Genomic DNA, 22,700 nt, shown 5'->3' with positions numbered 1-22,700 from the left:
AGAAATTCTTCCAAGACATCCAAAATACTCAGAAGCAAACAGTGGATAGTTTGGCAAAAACTAGAGAGGCTTTGCGAATATTGACAGAAAAACTACAAGGAGTTGCATCTATTAATGAGAAAGGGAGCACTTCAGAGGAGCCAAGAAATCTGAAATCCACACCATCTAAATCAACCAAAACTATTTTCTTTCCTGCAGATGAGCCACCAGTACCAAATCCAGCCATTAATCCTATGGAAGAGGTTACAGGTAACTTGATTACATTAAGAGCTACTTATAATGGCTTAGATGATGACTTTCGTAGTTCAGTTCCTTTTAGAGAATATGTGGATATGATGAACACTTTGATGCCCAAGAAAGAGTACAGAAGGGAGCATGACATAAGTGGAAGAGAGCTCAAAAATAAAATAAGCAAGTTTATAGCACCTACTTTTGATGGAACAAATAAAATTTCAGCTAGAGCATGGCTACAAAAATTATAGACCTTCTTCACACTTAACCCCATGAAGGAGAGTGATGTTGTTCAAATTGCAAGTCTACACTTGGAAGATGCAGCCTATGATTGGTGGTATCATGGAATGACTACTCAAGGTCATGATCAGGTAACTACATTTGATGATTTTAGTCAAAGAGTGATAGATAGATTTGACCTCAAGGACGATGATTATGAGGATGTTGTTGTGCATGATGGTGAGATACCTGGTGTAGATGAGCAGACATTGAGCATTCATGACTTTTTTGAGAGAGAGTACCAGGCACAGTTAGATGCTTCGTCACATGAGGTTGAGGCTAGTAGTACTTCACATGATTTATCCCGCTAGCTGAAGGTGTGTGAAGACAGTATTGTCACTACATTATCTCATCATGACAGGTATGTGGAGTTAGTTGGTATTGGTCATATTACTCAAGTCAGGATTTTGCTTGAGTTACCAGCTAATTCTAGTTTACAGATATGGACTCGAGATTCTTATATTGGCATTTGGGGTTCAGTTGACTGTAAATCATTAACACTTTTTGGTAGCAGTGATTGTTTGGGTGCTACCATGGATTTGATTAGCAGATTGCACGGTGTTGTATTTTCTTGTGCCAGGAGCTTATCCGATGTTTGTATTAGTTTTTATACACCGGTGTTGGGCTTTGTTCATATATCTAGTCGACCATACTTGCTGGAATGTGTTGATGATATTTCATATTTGGCAGTGTGTATAGATGAGTCCCAGGATCATATTGGCACTGATGACATCCAGGAGGATGCAGTGGGCAGTTTTGAAGACTTAGTTTCCTTGGGTACAAAGGAGTTGGACAGCAATGCTAATTTTTTTGATACTCCATATGTTGTTATGAGCTTTAGATTTGATTCACAGGATATGGATGGTAATACTCTAGAGACTAGTAACTTTGAGGACACTCCTTCAGACAGTGCATCAGAGGGGGTTTGTAGGAGACAGTCAAGCCAGTGCCATCATGTGTCTAATCAGTTGAGAGTTAGTGACCAAGACATTGCTATCACTTGCCAACATTTCGATGCTGCTCGTCAGTTGTTAGCTGTTTATGGATGGGGTTCTCCTACTAGTGATGAGCAGGGAGGAAGTTATCTTTCCTTGACAGAGATCCACTCTTTATGGGAGGCTATTCAGATTTTGAGACAAAATTATATGCAGTTGGTAGCCGACAGAGATTATCTTATGGAGTGGGGCAGTACAACATATGATGCATTGTTGGCCAAGGAAGATGAGGTGAGTGAGCTTACTGAGCAGCTTGAGGTGACTTCTGAGATTCTTGAGAGTACACAGTTGGCTCTCAAGGAGTCACAGTTTCATTTGGCTAAGGTGACCATGGAGTTAGAGCGACTACAGTCTTTATCTGATTCTATACAATCACAAGCTATGGTGTTTGGTGATTCGAGGATGTCCATGGCTGAGATTGTCAGAGACAGTGGAGATGGGGATGCATCCATCCTTGATACTAACATTGGCATATCAGGTTCATTCCCACTAGAGTCAGGTTTAGTTGAGTTGGGTATTGTAGCAGATTATTGTATGCCTGACAGGGTGGTGGCCTCTAGTACTGAAGGCACAGAGACTAGAGATGTATCAAAGGTCATGTGTGATGTTGGTGAGTCGACAGTTGGCATGGTTCCTGCTAGTAATACTACTCCCTTGGTGATATCTTTGGAGGTAGTAGTCAGTTCCAACATGGTTGATGATCAATTGCAGTTAGTTTCATCTGGATTACAGTCTGAGCCACTGACTGAGATTGGCGCTTTCTATCGGCATTACACTGTAAGGTACACTCATCAATTTACCTTTGATGACCATGTTGATGAGATTATGATACAGAGATGTACTTTGGTTCCTAGTTCTTATCATCAGTTATGGAATAGTTTGATGCCTCGAGATGAGAGTTGTGATGGGCACGACATGGTGACAGGTTCTGTAGTTGATAGCTTGATAATACATTACTTAGAGCAGGAGTTTTGGAGTGATGCTTCAGCAAGTGTTGTTATTGATTCTACTCCTTTGGCTATGACATCTCCTGACTTAGCTAGTGATCAGTCACAGTGGGTTGTATCACTTGTTCATGGTGAGCTGTTGACTGAGGTTGGTTTTTTTAATCAACGTTATATTGCAGGGTATGTACATCAGTTAACAATTGATCCTTATGCTGAGGAGTTGATGGTAGAAAAATTTGGTTTGGGTTCCATTTCTTGTTGTTTATCTTGTGATGGCTTTTCACCATCAGGGGTGCATGGGAGTTATGGTTATGAGATAGTGGCCAATGATCTACAGAGTTGTGTTGACTGCAGGAGTTGTATAGTGTGTGGATTCTCCATACTTGGTATAGTTTCATTTGAGAGCATTCACCATTGTTGCAGAGTTGGATTGTACATTCCATATAGGCCAGTGGAATTGTTGCAGAGTTGGATATGGTATTTACTATGTTGGTAGTCCACTTTACTTGGGTTTTGATATTCTAAGAATTTGTGTCTCATGGGTTTTTGACTGTGGTAATGGTGATTTTGGAGTTTGGTTGAGCTATAATTGCCAGTTTGATAATGGATTCCTCTTGGTCATATTGCAGAGGATCTTGCAGGAGTCTGTGTTAATTGGTAGTAGTATAGTTCATGACTACATTTGGGATCCAGGAGGATTGATTGGTTTATTGTTCAGCCATTGCTTGAGGACAAGCAATGTTTGGGAGGGGAGGACTTGTCATGTCCCCTTTTCAAATAATTAAAAATAATAATCTTTGCTAAGACAGGCAGGCCCAAGAAAGTGAAGTTTCGGAAAAAGGGAGTTAATCTTTGGAAACCGTTGGACTAATAAATGATAATAATTATTAAAATATGTTTCATTAACCTCTCTTGGATGTGAGTTACAGTTATGCCCCTTTTAAAGAGGTTTGGAGGCATTTTGGGGGGTATTCCAGAACTTGATTTTGCTCATTCTTTGTTATTCTTCAGAGGCTGCCAAACCTGTGGAGAAGGAGACCCAAGAATGGGAGTTTGCAGGTTTCCAGGGAGACCCAAGAACGGGATTTTGCAGGTTTTCAGGAAGGCTAAGGATGGGAGTTTGAAGTCATTCCATGTGCATGCTCATACAGAGTTTGCCTTTGTGCTGAACAGTGCAGATTTGTGAGTTTCCGGGTGTATTTTTGTAAGAGTTTGGTGTTTCCGGTTGAGTATTTCATATCAGTTTTGGTTGCTGCTGTATTTTATACTTTAAGCTGTTAAAATAGATCTAAATATATATATTGGGATGTGATTAAACTTCTAAGATAGATTATTAGTGTTCTTGTGGTGTTTTCGGGCATATTTTGTGCTATTTCGAGAGCCCGATGAGCATAGTTTTGGTCCTACATTTTTGAGCTGTTGTGTAAAGGCTATACAGATCTGGAAATGTCAATTTGTAGGCTGTTATGCTTCTGAAAGTTCTGTAAAAATTTCCATTTTCAGATTCATTAATAATTTGTGAAGTTGTGAAGCTTTTAGCACTATTTTCAACATACCCGATTTGGGGTTTCTTGAGGAATTTGGTGGATCTTTGGGATATTAGCTGTTTGATTTTAAAGATCTGATTAGAGGTTGGAAATATCATGAAAAATCAGAAAAGGGACATTTCAGCTTACTTGCAACTATCTATTATAGTTATATTCTTTTGTAACTACTAAAATTTTCTATCATTGCTTTAACATCTCTATTCATGATTGCAAAAAAATAAGATTTTTTTAAGTTGTTCATGTGATATGCTTTTTCGGCTTTCATCATTTTGAAAAATTTGGTTATGTTATTTTTTAACAAAAAAAGAGTACTCTATTTTGCTTTGGCAGTCATTCCTAATGATAATACATTTCTTTGATTGTGATTCAATTTCATTATTTCAATTTATCAAAAATTACTATTTAAGAGATTTTTTCTTTATTCAAAATGTTCATTCTACTTGAAATATTTTTTTTTAGAAGGATCCTCTCAATATTGTGACTTATCATTTACATATATCTATTTAAGTATATATGGGTGCACACATATATACCCAGATAAATATATAATTTTATGACTATAATTATTCAAAAATTGATATATACCTTCACAAAATGAATTAAGTACTCATGTTTACCCTCAATGGAGTTTTATACCTGATATCCATTTTTTGTTTATTTTTTCATTAATCTTCCTTGGATCTCTACATTTACCTTAATTCTAATTGGATTATGAGTTATCTTACACATTTTCTTTCAACTTTATTGTGATATTTTGATGTGCACATAGTTGTACTTTTATGCTTTTATAGCATCATTCTATGCCCATGTTGACACTTTATGGTTTTATACCATTGATTTACATGAATTTATTTTTGAGTTGCATAAGGAGCCAATTTTTCAAGGTTAACTATGAAGGTCCCCTCAATATAACTGATACATAGTTTCTTTATCTGGCCCATGGAGTATCCCTCCATCCTATATTGGTGTGCACTCATTTTATATAGAGTTTCCCTCCATTTGACTATATTTGTTCCACTTTGAAAGGATAATATCTTTATGGAGTTTCCCTCCATTTGGTTCTATTGATTCCACTTTGAAAGATTGATATTTATATGGAGTTTCCCTCCATCTGATTCTATATGCTTTACTTTGAAAGGTTGATATTTATGGAGTTTCCCTCCATGTTGTTCCATTTTTTTCCTCAATGAAGAGGATGTTACTATTGGAGTTTTCCCTCCAAATTCAGATGATTTGATCCAATTTGAAGGCAATATGTTGTTAAATCCTCATAATCCATTCCTTATTAATATCTTAACAAAAATCATGATAATACAAATTTGATCAGCATGTCTCTCTTTTTACTTTATTTTCATATATTAATGTGATAATGATTTGCATACTTTATTGCTTAGATCATGAGTCATGCATGTTATGAAGGGACGCCCCCATTAACTTGTAGTGGGATGATTCATTAAGTGGACTATCTATGTCCACATGATTGATGCAATTTTGATGCAAGTATAATTAGTTGGCCTTGTCTATGGTCATTAGTACATTAGTATATTATACTTTTCATGACAACACTGATCAAGCTTTTTTTGTCCTTGATAATATTTTGAGCATATAATATCAGGTTAACTCCATTGCTTTGTGGTAACATGTTGTATTTTCCTCTCTATTTCTCTATTAAAATTTTCTTACCCTTATTCAAAAGGATTTATAATTTGAATATAAAATGAAATACTCTTTATGGATAGTTGTCTTCTTTCTTGTGTCTATGTTTTTCAGGTAATCCATCCAAGCACATACAAGATAGTATTATTTGGTGTACTTTAATGCCCTATCCACTTCTCTCTTGGCTCTATGAAGATCTACATACACTCACAAGAGACCTTTTTCACAATTGAAGACACTCTAAAAGATCAAGTTGCTGCTATTTAGAATTTTATTGTAAAATTTGGATTTAATACCCTTTGGTGTAATTTTCGCAAGTAGAGATTAAAGAGGGGTGTTAAAATTGGTAATCTTTCCTTGGCTGTATTTAGTAAATGGGATAAACCAAGGTATCCCTTATATTGATTGTCCTCTAGTCTACATGTGAGGACAAGTCTTTTTTGTAATTCCTTTATTAAGGAAAATAGTTATTCCTCCTTAAGAAGATTATGACACTTGTTATGCACACACTTATGAATTTGGAAATCATTCACATAGGAGTTACAAATAACTCCTCTTCTCATCTCTTTATTTGAGATGCTTCTCTCTCATTCTACAACACACAATCATGATGTAGTTCATGTAATGAGCCCTATGGCTCCACATTATCTCCTTCTCTCTCTCTCTTCATTCTTAGGCATTTTCCTCATTCATATATTTCACAAGGGGTTTTCTTTGCTTTCCCCCTTCAAAATCCTTTTCTCCTCCTTTGTGTTTTTCTTGGAAAGCTCTTATAAAGTATGGTAATTATGTTTTAATTATGTTCATCACAAACTCTCTTGGATTAAATTATAATTCTTTAGTTTTAGTTCATTTCATTTTTATTGTTTCTAACAAATCCTTCAATGGATAACAATGGATCTCCTTGATGAATTGGATTTTGAATACTTGAACATGAAAGTGAATGCTTGATAATGGATCGCTTGATGCATTCCTATCTTAGAGAAAATGAGAGGAGGAGGCTTCCTTTTATAGAGATCTAGGGTAAAAACTCCTAGAGAGGCTGATATTGGGCCCTTACCCCTAGAAGTGGACCTAGATTAAATTATTTTTAAGAGTTTACCATTTTGGAGACCAAAACAACTAACCTAGAAGCAAGAAAATAATTCTATCCAAAACCTAACATTTAGAATCATTGAACCTTGAAATTTAGACCTTAGGTCAGGGTTGAGGTCAACTCCAAACTAGATCAGGGTTGAGGTCTACCTTGACCTAAAAGGTTGACCTTGACTTAGAAAGTCAAAGTCTTCAATTTCTTAGAGAAGTTGAAAAGAGGTTAGAAATAGGGGAGAAAAGTAGAATAGTGGGGAAATAGCTAGATCCTTGCAAAGACCTATTCAAGGTACTTGACATGACCTTGGACCACTTACTCGGAGGGCTAAAAGTTCTTATCATGGAAGTGTGTCCATTTTAAGATGATACAACTTGCAGAGGTTACAATTTTTTTAAGTCCTAGTTGAATGGTTGTAGGGGTACAAGCTTCTATTTGACCTATAAATTACAGAAGATTGTAATATAGTTCATTAAAGAGGCAATATAGACCCTATGGTCATGGGTTAATTGAGGAAGATTACAAATAGACTTGAAGATATTGAGACATCCCAAAGAAGAGGAATGCATATTGAGGATGCTATCAAGGATGAAGTTGAGAAGCAAAAGAATGAGTTTCCAATATAAAAAAATGTGATGAAAGATTCTTCAGAACCCTCACAAGAGTGAATCCAAAGAAAAATTTTAGTCCTCCTAAATATGATGGTAGGATTGATTCTAATAAATTTTTAGATTGAATATATCAGATGGAAAATTACTTTGAGTATGACAATATACTAGTTGACAAGAAGGTGAGGATTCCAAGTACTCATTTGAAAGGATATGCATCTCTTTGGTGGGAACATTTGTATAATAGTAAGTATAGAAGAGAAAGAGAAAATATTAATACTTGGGTAAAGATGCTTACCAAGTTGAAGGGAAAATTCCTTCTGAGTGACTACCAAGTTAACCTAAAAAATAAATTATAGAACTTGGGGTACAAGGAAATTACTATTAATGACTACACTAAGGAATTTTATAGGTTGGATATCATATATAAACACATTAATGATGGAGTTTAAAGGATTCCTACATACCTCAATGGATTAAGGAATTTTGTATTGGATTGAATTTGTTTGGTCAATATAGAAAGAATTAAGGAGGCATATCAATTTGCACTTGTTTGAAATATAAGATAGGCTAGGTAACTTAGAGGGGAGGGGTGAATCAAGAACCAATAAAACTTATTCTTAATTTACCAATTAATCCTTCATATGTATTCTAATCTAATTTCATGCATGAAAATTTGAAATCATTAAAACATTCATAACACTTTGGCACAAGATATGGTGACCTAGAAACCTTCCAAATAGAAAGTAATACTAGGGTGGGGATGATAGCCACAAGATTTAGTACTACAGTATAAAGTTGGTTGGTTAAGGCTTACAATGATCACTTCTGATGATCTTCACTATTAGGAGAAATAATGACTACTAGGTCCACCTTTTAAAAGGATTTACAAAACATACAATAGAGTATGCACTTAGTAAAGAGATTTACAAGAGACTATTAAGTCTACCTTGTAAAAGTATTTGACTATTCCACCTATTAGAATGAACCAGTGGCCAATCTCTAATCTACAACTTTGATTTGCTAGTTGAAATTCCTTTGGAGTGTAATGATCACCTTGTTGTGATAGATAAACCTTTGTTGCTCCTTATACTACTTGTAGCCTTCTTACTTCACACTTCTTCTCTTACTGTGTTTCATATTCATACCATATTCTTTCTCCTTTGGATGTGATACAATACATTATATATATACAAATTCATCAAAACCAGCTACAATACAAGTTTCACCAAAATACACAAAGTCAACTCAACTAACAGTACTCAAGTTCTAAAGACAAAATCAGTGAGGTTTTGATACTTGACAACCATTTTCAACACTCGACATTATCATGCTCTCAGTAAACATAGAATCTCAGTTCATAATAATCACTTCCAAGTAGTCTAAACTTGATCAGCACTAGTGACTTGATGAATACTATGAAACTCGGCATATAAACTAAATCACTTGGTTGACAATGCATAGCTCAGTCAACACTATCACTATGAGCTTGGTATAAATGAAATCACTTGGTTAACACATCCTAATTCAGTCAACACTAGATTCGCGTTACTGATGTTGCGAACTCAATAGACACTAGAGAACTCAACTTGCATTGTGCAACTCAATAAACACTATGAAGCTTGGTTTACATGGATAATCATCAACTCAATAGATACTACTCAATTTGAACTAAATACTATTTCTAGATCGGTAGCAACTGTAGAACTCAGTAGAACCTGAATCACTTGGTTAATACTATAAATTGCAAGGTTAGCTCGATAGTTTCTAACCATTCAATTAAGTGTGCGTCACTAGTAAATAAACTTGACTATAATGTCAACAATATCCCCCTTTGGAATTAGTGAAAAAAAACACTTATTAATAAAAAAATTGAATTCGCAAAATTTTAAGTTCAAAACAATCTTTAGTCTTCATCCTGTGCATTTAACTCGGTAACGTACTTTATTTTTGAGATTTATTAAAATTTCTTTTGTAAGAGATGTTTTCTAATTTTCTATACATTTATATGTATAATATTATGATGCTCCCCCATGCATATATATACATTTACTTACTATATATCTCATGTTTTTTACATTACATCTTCTCTTTTCATCTTCTCCCACTTTATTGCTTCTTCACATGTTCTCCCCCTTTTTGACATAGTTGTGAAAGGTGTATGCTACATGGTAAAGCCAAAATGTAACAAGAAGTCAAAATGTACCTTCAAAATCAATTGTCCCAATTTTCTTGTAACACCTTGCTTGCAAGTAATGCAATATGTACTTCTACTAATAACTCTATCATGTGATCAGCTATGGAGAGGTTATTATCATGGATGAGAGTTTTGGCATGTACAATGTATTTCTATAATGCATCCATATTCGAAAGAATCATGCCTTAAATTTCTACAAGTGTAGTTCTAATCTTGGCTTCTTCCTTAGTAATTCAGCCTAGTTGTTGTATAGCCAAATCTGATGAAGGAGGAAACACTAGTTGCTTAGTAGATGAAGTGTTGGTCACTTCAACCAATGTAGTACTTAGCTAAACAAGTGAAAAGATTGGTTGGGTGCTTGAAATTGTAGTGATTGTCACAACCAACTTGGTAGAAGCTTTCTCTACGCTTGATGTCTTTAAAGCTTTTCTTAAAGAGTGAGGAAATGAGGTCATAAATGCTACTGCAATCTTCTCTAGGTTAGTTTCCTCGATACTCTAAATCTTAGGGAGGTTCACCTTGGTAGCTTCCTATTCTTGCTCCTCATCATCCAAATTAACATCATCTATTTCTATCTCTTTCTCATCATTATTTTCCTTTTCCCCCTTGTCATCTTCATCATCATCTTTATCATTGGCATGAACAAAAAAATCACTCTTTTTATGATGACTGTAGATATTTTTCCATGTAGTAGTAGCTGACTTCACCACATGGTCAATGTCATTCACCAATATCATGCAAGTGTGGAATTTCAAAGTAAGTTTTTCTTCATTCATCTTCTTGGATTCTTTTACTTCTTTATCATCAAGACTTGGCATGAGCTACCCTAGAGTCTATTCAAATATATCCTTTGTAATCTTCTTAGCATGTTCCCATCTTGGTTTAATTATTTCCATTAGTTCATTGGGAATTTGTTGCACAAGTTAATCAGGTGAATGTTTGCATTTGCTTAACTTGGACATAATCATGTCTTCAACTTGCTTCTTCTCATCTACACTTTTGGTTTCATATCTAAGAGATTTAATGTTTCCATGCCAACTCCTACATCAATCTCTTTTAATTTCTCTTGAAATGTAGGTGGAGGCCTTTTGAAAATAACATCCTCTACTTCTTCTTCACCTAATCTCAATTTCTTTCTAGATCTAGATGCTCTTCTAGTTAATACTAAAGTAGATCACTTGGTAGGTCTAGTTATGATAACCTTACCTTTCTTCTTGATTGGCTCTTCTTCCTATGATTTAGTTTCATCTACCTCATCTTCCACATCATCTTCTTTTTCCTTCTATTAGTAGGAGAGTAGAACTTGCTTGTCTTAGTTTTTCTATCCTCTTCTTTCTTTTGCTAACTACTTGAGAAAGCTTTATTTCAAGTTCTATTATGGCTTTGGCTTCATCATAAGTACCAAAGTATGTAGCTTTGGGATCCACAAGTTCATTCAATAGTGCCTCAATGATGTCCTTGGTGTCATCAATGTTAGCCTCATAGCTTAGAGACTTAACCCACACCACTTTAGGTTTAACTACTTGAAAGTATACCTTATTACAATCTACTATGAAACAAACATCAGCCTTATAATCTTCTACAAGTTTCTTAGGAATTCTAAATCTATTATTCATCTTTTCCTTAAAATGAATCAAAATAATTATCCATGATATTGGAAAAATTCTCACCCATCTCTACTATATACTCATTGATATGATATAGTACTAGTACATATTTTCTCAATATGACTAAACCTTTTGAAGGTAAAAAATTTTGCACAACAAAGAATAAACAGGTTAAGAGTGAACCAAACATAGATGGGCTATTCTTCAAAGTCCTAATGCTCTCCATGTTCTTGTTGAATTGATTTAGTATTAGCTCAAAAAGGTTGAAGGACATGTTGTTCTTCACCATCTTGAGATCCAGATCAACTACCTCACATGACACACTGTTGAGATGATTGTAGTTGTAGATCTTATGTGCTATCACATGGATACCAAATTTTAGCTCCATGTCTATTACACAGCTAATCTTCATGCCTCTTCCATCCCACTCAGCAAGAGTTTCTCATTCTAGTTTTTCCTAACTTAGGGTTTTGGTAGTCTTTTCCTTGTTTAACATTGGGAGCCCTATGATTCAATAAAACATTTTCTTCATTATTAGAATATTTTTCTCCAACCATAGCTACCCATTGTGTACATGGATGAGGATAAACCTTGCCCATTTTATCTAGAGCTCTCCAAGTGTTAATGCTCTAGTTTCAATGCACCATTCACACACAACTTTTTAGAGGCTCGTCCATTTCTAGGGTTCCAATATCTTGAATTGAATAATAAAAGAGTGAGTGAATATCATTAATTAGTAGTATATTTGGTGGAATTTGTGATTGATCTTCAGTTGGATTAAGTGTTTCTATAATTGTCAGACTTAACTTGAAGTCTGGTGCCTTCCAATTGACTCCTCAAACCAACATCACAGATCCTTTCTTGCTTTTGTTTCTAGAGGATGCCATGCTCATTGGGGTTTATGAAAACATGAAAAATTTTAGCAACAAAATGCACAGATTTCTTGGAAGCATAGAAATTGCTCTCAACAAATAGCTCTTTGGAAATTCACAATGATAAATGAATTTGATTCCTTCCCTTTTAAAAATTTTACTTTCTAATCACCATAAATGCTTGGTACGATCGCTTGCTAGGTGACAAACTATCTTCCACTTGGTTTGGTCTTACTGCTCAACAAAGTCATTCTCAACTCAGTGTTTATGTAATGTTTAGTTACTCCTAACCTTGCTCAGCAGGGTCTTGCAACTTGACCTAGCTTCAGAGTCTTAGTTCTAGTTATCCTTATGGGAGATCAAGTAAAAATTTTTGAGTCACCCAATTATTGAGTGATATGTGCTTCATGGTTTGAACTTGCATTCTCAGAAGATTTTAGAATCTATTGGTGTCTCATCTTCTTTCTAACGTTGTCAATGTTGGCTTTCTTTTCATCTTCTATCCTCCTAGTTTTCATATAGTTCTTCATAAGGAGTCTAAGTTTTGTACAAATAAAATATCTTCTAGTGGTGTCTCTTGTTTTCATGTGATGTTTCATACAATTTTCTCCAATGTGTCCAAATTCTCCACAGTAGTGGCATCTACACCATGTGTTATAGTCCCAACCAAATATACCCTTCACAATCTATTTTTTTGGGTTCAAAATCTTGGTTTTGCATTCCAAATATTTGTTCCTATGCTTCTTGCATTTGTGGCATTTTCCTCCAAATTTTGGTTTCTCTTTACATACATTAGCTCTATGACCATGCTTATTGCAATTGTAACATTTTCCATTGAATTTAGCTTTACCATTATGCCAACATTTGTTTGATGTATGACCTAACTTAACATAGTGATTGCAAGTAGACTTTTGATTCTTTTGAGCTCCTTGCTTAGATGATTCACCTTCTTCTATATATCCTATCATTTCTTTTCCTTTCTATCTGTATTGACTTTTCTCATTCAAATGATTCATTCCTGCTTGAGGTTTCATCATCCTTTCATTGGTTTGTTTTCCAATGTTTAGATCATTTTAGAATTTTTCATTCTCTGATCTTATATTTATGATTTCTTCATTTGCATTAGTAAGTTGATCAATGAAGTCTATCTATTGAAGGGATGGATGTTGGATTTCATTGTTCTTTTCTTCTATCTCTTCTTTTTCCTTGTCCTTTTCTTGCATGACTTCACATAATCTTACTAACTAAATTTCTTGTTTTCTTTTCAGCTTTCTAACTTCTTCTTGAAGGTTACCATTCTTTTCTAATAGTTCTTTGATTGCTTCATTAGCTTCATCTAAATTACTTTCTGAATGGATGTCTTCAATTCTTTCTTCAATGTAGAGTTTTTAATTCATCTGTACTGTAAGATCTTTTCTTCTTTTCAAGGAGTGAGAGAGTTTCTCCTTTGCTTTCTTAAGTTGTCCAATAGCCAATTCCAAATCTAGCTTTTCATTTTCAATAGCCTTATCAAGTTTAAAACCCTTCATTGTCTCTAATCTTTGCTCAAGTAGTTAAACTTTCTTTTTGAGAACTACAATGCACTAATACCAATTGTTGGAAATATAAGATAGACTAGGTTACTAAGAGGGGAGGGGCGAGTCAGAAACCAATAAAAGTAATTCTTAATTCACTAATTAATCCTTCATATGCATTCTGATCTAATTGCATTCATGAAAATTTGAAATCATTAAAACATTCATTACACTTTGACACAAGATATAGTGACCTAGAAACCTTCCAAATAGAAATTAAAATTGGGGTAGGGATGACATCGCAAGCTTTAGTATTGCAATATAAAGTTGGTCGGTTAAGGCTTACAATGATCACTTCTGATGATCTACTCGATTAGGACCAATAAGAACTGCTAGGTCCACCTTGTAAAGGATTTACAAGGCATATAATGAAGTATGCACTTGGTAAAGAGATTTACAAAAGACTGTTAAGTCCACCTTGTAAAAGGATTTAACTATTCTACCTATTAGGATGAACTAGTGGCTGATCTTTGATCAAAATAAAAGGAACAATATGACTTGTACAAAGATATAAGCTGCCTACTTTCACACCTTTTGCTACTACAAGGGAACCTTTTGAAACCTTCCAATTTTTATCATTAAAAGTAACTACACAACCCTCATCGCTGAGTTGCCCCACTAAAATTAAATTCCTACTCAGCCTTGGAACATGTCTTACCTCATGTAGTAGCCAATGATTCTCATTCTACAACTTAATCTTAATATTTTCCTTTCCAACAATTTGACAGGGTTCATTATCCCCCAAATAAACAAGCCCAAAATCCCCTTGGACATAATCAATGAAATAACCTCTATGAGGTGTAGCATGAAATGAAGCACCAAAATCTAAAACCCAAGAATCATCAACACTTTCTAAAGATAGAAGCAAAGCATCCTCTTTGGATTTGTTACTTACCACATTTGCCTCCTTGTCTCCATCTGATTCATCTCCTTCATTTTTCTTTCAATTCCAGCAATCTTTCTTTTTGTGCCCTAGTTTCCCACAATACCAGCAATCATTTGGTCCTCTCGATTGAGACATCTTCCCCTTTGACTTTCTTGCAAAGGATAACTGAAAGAAAACCTCACTTTGATACCACTTGACAGCATTCCAATGCTCAAATCCTAGATGACTCATATACCTACTAATGACTCTCATAACAAGTCTCTAATAGTCTCCCAAATTCTCCACAACCAACAGAGGAAAGAGATAAAGGAATAACCATGTCATCTTTCACATGACATACATGAGCACACATTTAGAGTTGTGACATGTTATAGTATGTTCAGATAGAGCATGTTATCTCTTTAGTTGAGATGGTAAAATCATGTTGTCATGTTTATGTTTCTAAGGCCATGGTTGGAACTTTGACATTGATCTTGGTTTAGTTTCTTGGTATTGAGTACATTGATCATAAGCCGATCAGTCCCCAAGTGGGAGATTGTTTGATTGTGGTGATTAATCAGGAAAGTACTGTACATACTCCATAATTTTTTTGGTACTATTCATAGATTCACCATTCGTAGATTTGCCACTAAAGTTATGGCTAATTTATGGCCAACATGTTATAACCCTACAAAAGTTAAATACTTGTATAAAAGGTTTTAGGGTTGGGTATTTTTTATTATGTTGTGATGCAAAATTGCATCTTTCAACGATATTGAGCTATAAGGGATTACGAATTTTAATCAGGTTGTAATTACTGGATTGTAATAAGATCAAACTTGTTGTTTGGTGGACGTAGCCCAGGGATTGGGTGAACCACATTAAATCTTGGTGCCTTGTGTTCATTTCTATGTGATCTATTATTTTTCTGTTATTGGTTATATTTGCATGTAATTTTTTATTTCTATCTGTGGTTTTATCCTAACATCAACTCTCTAAACTAATGTTTGCTTCTTTGTGCAGACAAAAAAGGTATCCTTAACTTGTCGAGGTCATAACTCTTGACTTAGAGCTCAAAGTTCAAAATAGTTTACATCGTTGGAAAGAAAAACTAAAAATCTAATTTTAGTTTCTAAAACATTGAGCCTTTGGCTTACTAGTTTTAGAGACCGATAAAAGTTTCGACTTGAAATTTTGAGTAGAAGATCTCTAAAAAAGTCAATTAAAAATGCCTAGAAAAGCTTGTTAAAAAAGATATGAAAATGTTTCAAATATTTGATCATTTTGATAATCTAGATCACTTGGTCTTTGACCAAGAAGGATTGGGTACTCAGACAAAAGAAAAAATCAAGGAGTAGACTTCATAGTGCACGAAGTGCACATAACACAAAGTTGTAGTGCATAATGTGCAAGTGTATTGATCATCATAACATCTTCATTATCAACAGCACTAGAGATCTCACCTAAGTTGATAACCTTCACCTTCAAAGGAGTCGTAACCAAGTTTTGATTCATGAGTTTTCACTAAAGATCAAAGACATAGAGGTTGGACACATGAACCAGAACAATTTTTTCATCTGATATAGCTATTAATGACAAGATTCAACATAGGTGCCTTGGGATTTTAGATAGAAGTAGGAGTTCAAATCTATGAAAATTTTTGGCTATAAAGAGTGTATAAATCATCAAAAAAGGGAAAAATAAATACACTAGATTGCTCCCAGACCTTCTCTAAGAAAAACCTAGAAACCATTTTCAAAACTAAGAACTTTGATTTTTTGGTTAATTGAGCACCTGGCACAAATTTCACTAAGATGCACTTCTCTAAAGGTGTGCAAGGTTCACTTCTCGAGAGGTGCACCAACGGTTAACTATCAATTCTAGATTTAGAGCTTTTCGTGCACGAAAAACACATCCTGACGGTAGTTTAACTCTTAAAAAAATTCAAAGAATGTCAAGCTTCCATTTTAAGAGCTTCCAATGACTTCCAAATCCTCTTACAGCTACCCTCTTCTTATCTACTTCTTCTTTCATTGTTTTTAAGTCATGTAAAGGCTCATGCACCCATTAATTGATATAAACAAGGGTGGAGTCCTATTTAGCACCATTTAGAGAGTTAGTTTGTACAAAATTAGATTTGTTTTATTAATTTTAAGCATATGTTTACATTAAGAGATCACTCTTTATCAGCACAAATTGAAGAGATGATTTCTTATAAATTCAGGAATGTAATATATATTCCAGACCATTATTTTGATGCAATAATATATGCTATTGGTACTCTCATTCTAAGTGTAGTTATTCTTGTTGGGGTGTGTTATTTTTGTGGATTCTTGTTCATAATAATAATGAAGCCAATAGTTTTTTTGTGTTGATTTGATTGTGAGATGCTTTAGTTCTGGTGTTTGCTACGTTTTGATAAATTTTGCTAACGTACCAAGTTAGAGAGGAATTCACCCTATTGTAACTACATAGCTTCTTGTCTCACATGAGTGCACTTTTCATGAAAAACATCTTTTGGTTTTACCAAGTTTTCATTGATGATTGCATCAGTAGATTTAAGGAAGTGTTGCTCCTACTTTCATTGGTTTTCTACACAATCTTTTCAATGATTTAACTCGCAGATGTAGTACCATGGTTTATGTCCATTAGGAATTCTCTTTTTATACTATTTAATTTCATCTCTTGTTACCTTATCTTTGTTATTTGCTTTTCCAACACTTAGTTAAATTAGGAATTCATATAGTTGCATTGTTAGATTACATTCATTTAAAAACAAAAAAATACCAAAAACATATTTCTTTGTGTGATTAATTTTGGAACAACAAGTAGATTGTTATCTTATTTTGTGAGGCCTCACCCCGGCCTCACCCCGATTTGACATAGCATGGATATGTTATTACATTTTGTTATTCGAGAATTTGATATTTTGACAGTTATTGAGACTTAGATGGACAATGGATTTGCTTTATCTATTGATTTGATACTTCAGTAGTGTTTTACATTGATATATGCACTAAGAAACTGTAATTGTGTAAGAATGTTCAAACATATATGGATGCAGCTTTATGACATAATATTAGCAGATTTTGATGCCATGCAAAATGTTAAATTGTTCTAAAGATTTTTAATATATGGATGAATATTAATTTGATTACGATGCTTATGACATGCAGATTTTGATATCTTAACATTTTGAGTGGAATAATTGAAAGATTCGGAAAGGATATTTAATTCGAATTACGTTAATATGGAAATTATTATTATTTGCACTTATGTTATATATGCTTATTTGACTCCTTGGACTATTGATGCTCGAGTTGATGTGCAGGAAGAGGAACCTTGGAAATTTAATGGGGAAACAAGGTATAGACACATGTTTAAATGACTCTACCAAGGTGAATCTTTGTAAGATTCGTAAACCTTGTTGTGATGTGCTTATTTCATAAACATGAGATGTATGCATGTGGTATGTGATTCATGTGTAGATTTTAAACATGTCATGTGTGAAGTTTAGTGCATTTTATGTGTGTCATTTGACACTTGTGCTCGTTATGTGAAATGACATGTTCTTTGATGATGGATCATGTGGCCACCTCATTTCGAATTAAAAATGCCTTAATTGAGAAATCCAATTATAGCCCTAAATTAGTAAAGAGAACAAGGTTATCACCATGGGAAAAATTGAAAAAAAACTTGAAAATTATACTACCTAGCATTGGGAGGGTCATAAAGTAACTCTAGGGTGAAATTGTGACAAAAATAAACCCTACCCATGTTAATACTATAAGTTAGGAAGCTAATAATGACTTCGAGGGTGCCTAGTAGACCTAGGAGACCCCAAAAAAATTGCATTCTTTATTCAATCCGAAAATGAGAAGGATATATAGAGGTATGGCTAAATTTGAAACTCACTTGGCCACTCTCTATCTCTAGAGACAACTAGGGTTTGGAGAAAGAAGGAGCTCTACTACAACTATCCATTGTCATTTGCTTGGAGTGAGGTTGGTACCTTTGATCCATGGTGTCCATCATTTTGTATGTAGATTAGATGTGGTGTTCTTCATTTCATGGTGAATTTTTGGTGTATTGTAGTGGTGTTTGTGGAAAGGGATCTTGTTGTAGTGTTGTATGTGAAGTTTTGTGTGAATCCTTCCTAGAATCTTCCTTGTTTTCATGTTATGTGTTTTGTGTAATGGGTGTGAAGCATCACTCACGCTTGGGAGGGAAGAGATGCTTGGGTGAAGGGGTTAGTTGGGCTCACACATGTAGTTGAGGAACTCTCCCATGTGTGGAGATGATTGTAAATGTTCAATGGAATGTTTTCATCTTGCTTACTTGCATTTTGGGAGGTATAAGGAGGTGTGTGGAAGAAAGATATTGTTTCTCTTGCTTATTTGCATTTTGGGAGATATAACAAGGTGTGTGAAGGAAGATAATGTAAGCCCTGAAAGGGCATGTTGATAATGAAAAGATGTGTATATAGTGAATCATAGCTTTGGAATCCTCCTCATGGTGAGAGCCCACCTTCACCCTATACTTGATTCAATTGTTGAATCTTTGTGCAAAACCTTGGGATGGGAAGTGTTGTAATGTGTTGTGCTAAATCTTGTCATATTGTAGTGAATATGCATGGCATGTGAATGTGAAGTATGGAACCATTTATACCTTATTTCCCCAAGCTCGGTGGGTGGCCTCCTTGAAGCCTAGGTTGTGAGGTGAGCCTCCATGGTTTCCCCATTTGTCTCTCTTGTGCAGATATTCATTTGAAGAACTTGGAAGCTTGATGTTGTGTAGATTATCCCTTGCATAGGAGAAGACTTATTATTATTGTGTTGGAAATGGAGAGATGATCTCCACATGCTATGTAAAGCAATTTGTATTGTAAGAGTGTAGTGATTGTTTCCAATTCATATGTCCATAGAAAGAGAGAGATTTGAATAATGTATGTTTTAAAAGGTCCTCCCATTGTGTGTAACTTGATTGGATATTCCACCACCCTTGTTCATATTATGTTGAAAGTGAATTTTGAAAAGATCATGTAGGAGAATTTTGTTGTGCTGATGTTGTCTTATCTATACTCAATTTGGAATTCGTTGAAGAATATAAATTGCATCATGTTATACCTTGAAAGAATGGTTTGAACATTACTGTTTGATACCATTATTTTCTCAAACTTCATGAAAGTAATTTAGTCGCTTTGATGTTCAGTTTGAAATCTGAATTAGTTAAATGAGATGCAATTGATAGTAATGGATTGAAGATGGCTTAAATTTATGGTCTTGGATGACATTTAAGTATTTGGATATTTGATGCAATGAAATTTTGGCTCAAAACTTCTTGTGTTCCAATCTGAATTTGATTTCTCTAGCAATAGGATAGTTGCTTCATAGTAAAATTGCTTATTAGAGTAGAAAATGTTAATGCATAGTGCAATACTAGACTATCTCCATTTCAATCTTAATAGCTATAGAGAATGCATGTAAGGAGCTAAACAAGTTAGCTGGGTTTAATAAGACCTATAGATGCATATTTGCATTCTGGAAAATGTATGGGCAAAGCAAAAAAAAATCTCATCCTATTACAGTCAAATAAAATAATAAGCCCTCTATAAAATATTAATATCTTGAATTGTCAAGTCAAGAATAAATCCTTTCAAAAATCCTCCTATTAAAGAAATGTCAGAGTTAGCCTTCTTCGTGATATGACTCTATGGAAAGGATATATATATTTAATAATCAAGAAAAGAAAAAAAATATGTTTTATAATCTCTAATTGACCTAACATAATAAATGAAGTAAGTGTTTAATACTAACTATTTCCTCTCAAACAAGCATGGAGTTATTGCAAAAAAATAAAATTAAATAAAAAATTCAAACATGGGAAGCACTTGGACAAGATTTTCACCTACCTAGCCAACCACTCTAAGCACCTACCACCAAGCAACTAATAATTTAAACATATATAATAGATCAAATATATACCCACCCCACCTAGGCAAAATATGCTTTGAAAACATTTAAGCCATATTTGCAAGTCCTTGACATAGATCTGACAAGTGTCAGGAAAACCCCCAACTTGCCTTAGGCATTAATGTCCTTGAGATTAAATAGCATTATATATATACCTTTTCTACCCATGCAATTACGCCTGGAGAAGTACCCTTGCTGACAACAATCATGGAACTTGGTGCAAATCAACTTCCTCCTATCTAGGCGACCCAATAGGTAGTCGACTTGGGAAAAACAAAACCAATCAATTAACATAGGCTCAGCCATGTCAGACTTCTAATTTCATGCGCCTAGATTAGGAAATGGTTGTAAAGGACAATAATTTTCTTAGAAGCCTGCCTACTCACCTACCCACATATGGTTTAAGGGGAAAAGGGGAAACTACTTCAAAAGAAGACTTAAGGGATTTTTTTTTTAGAAAATCAAATGCATCAATTAGAGCCTCCTTGGAAAAGGTGGTACCCACAACCACTTGCACAACAAACCCCTATGCAATGGGACTTGGAGTCTTTCATCTTTTTTTGGGTGGGTGTGAACAGAACCTAGGCTAAGCTAGGAAAGACATAGGAAAATTATAGTGTATTATATGTATTAGTAAGTGGATTTTATTAAAAGTTGATTTAGAAATCTATAAGTCATGATTTAAGTGATTATTTCTAGTTGATTATAGCTATAGATAAGTTGAGGGCAGTATAGTTATACCATTTCTTTAAAGATATTAGATCATAGTAAAATTTATTTGTTTATTACTTGCATAAAAATTCGTATGTAGTGGTTTTAAGTTTAGTAGTAAAGAATAATATTGTTAGCAGTTAGGATAAAAGATGTGTATTAAAATTAGGTGTTTAAATATAATATTTATAATAATGATCAAATTAAAATAACAATTAAATAATTAAATAATAATAATATAAATATCAATATAATGATAAACTTAGCATTGTTGAAAGAAAATGAATAAACGATAAAACATAATCTCAATTTATACCCTAGGCCCCTTACTATTACAATGTCACAATTAAGTTCCACTTGAACATCCGATAGTTCGTGTTTAGTAGGAAAGATTAAGAGCTCACAACCATTGCACCATGTGTAGTGCAGCATTAGTATCTAACATATCAGATAACCACCTTAGGAGGAACCCGAAATCCTGATCCGAGTAACCAAACCTCGCACCCCTAACATTTTTTTTTTCCCCCTCTTGGTTCAAGGTTTGATTGTGTTCTTACCATCACTCTCTTCTTTCAAAAAAAAAAAATTAGTTGTGTTTTTGCCTCGTAGAATTATGGTGTGACATATTTGAAATTGGTTTGAACCAGCAAAGGCCTCCCTATGAATCAATATATTTATCTTCAAGTGAGTGGATTCTAGTAGGTCACAAGATCACCTAGAACCTTGGAGTTGATTCCAGATCAGCTTTTCAAGGGAGGAGTTTGAAAGGATTTCTGTCATTAAGCATCATGCAAAATGACAGTTTAACATGAACTTTGACAATTTGGTGAATATCAGTAAGATTAAGAAAGTAAGAGGGTTGCCTAAACTATAGAAGCCTGATAATGCTATGTGTAAACATTGTCAATTGGGAAAGATGACAAAGTCTATTTGAAGAGGAAAACATATATTGCTAGTGATATTTTGGAATTGGTTCATACTAACCTATGTGGACCCATTGGTGTTCAAAGTTACTATGCAGATCAATTTTTCATTCTATTTGTGGATGGCTACTCTAGAATGATGACTATAATGTTTCTTAAAGCTAAATCTGATGTTTTTCAATTATTTAAGTGGTATTTAGCCAAAGTTGAAAAAGAAACAAGGAAGAGTTTGAAGTGTTTGAGATCTGACAAAGGTGGTGAATTCATTTCATATGAGTTCAATACATTCTACAATGATAGAGGAATCAAAAGACAGATGCCAGCACCAAGGATCCCTCTTCAAAATGGAATAACTAAAAGGAGAAATAGATCAATAGTGGAGTGTGCAAGAATATTAATGATGGAGAAGAATGTATCACAAATATATTCGAGAGAAGTGGTTAGCACTGATATTCATACCCTGAATAGAGTACAAGTCAAGAAAGGTACAAATTTTACACCTTTTTAACTATGGTATGGTTATGCTCCTAATGTTAAATATTTTAGAATCTTTGGTAGTAGATGCTATATGCTGAACAATAATAGGAATGGAAAGGCTGATACAAAAAGTGATGAAGGCGTATTCC

This window comes from Cupressus sempervirens, chromosome 1 (assembly GCF_028749045.1).
Source record: "Cupressus sempervirens isolate cs-2001-9-10 chromosome 1, ASM2874904v1, whole genome shotgun sequence".
Classification (NCBI taxonomy): Eukaryota; Viridiplantae; Streptophyta; class Pinopsida; order Cupressales; family Cupressaceae; genus Cupressus; species Cupressus sempervirens.
This window is presented reverse-complemented; position numbering follows the sequence as displayed.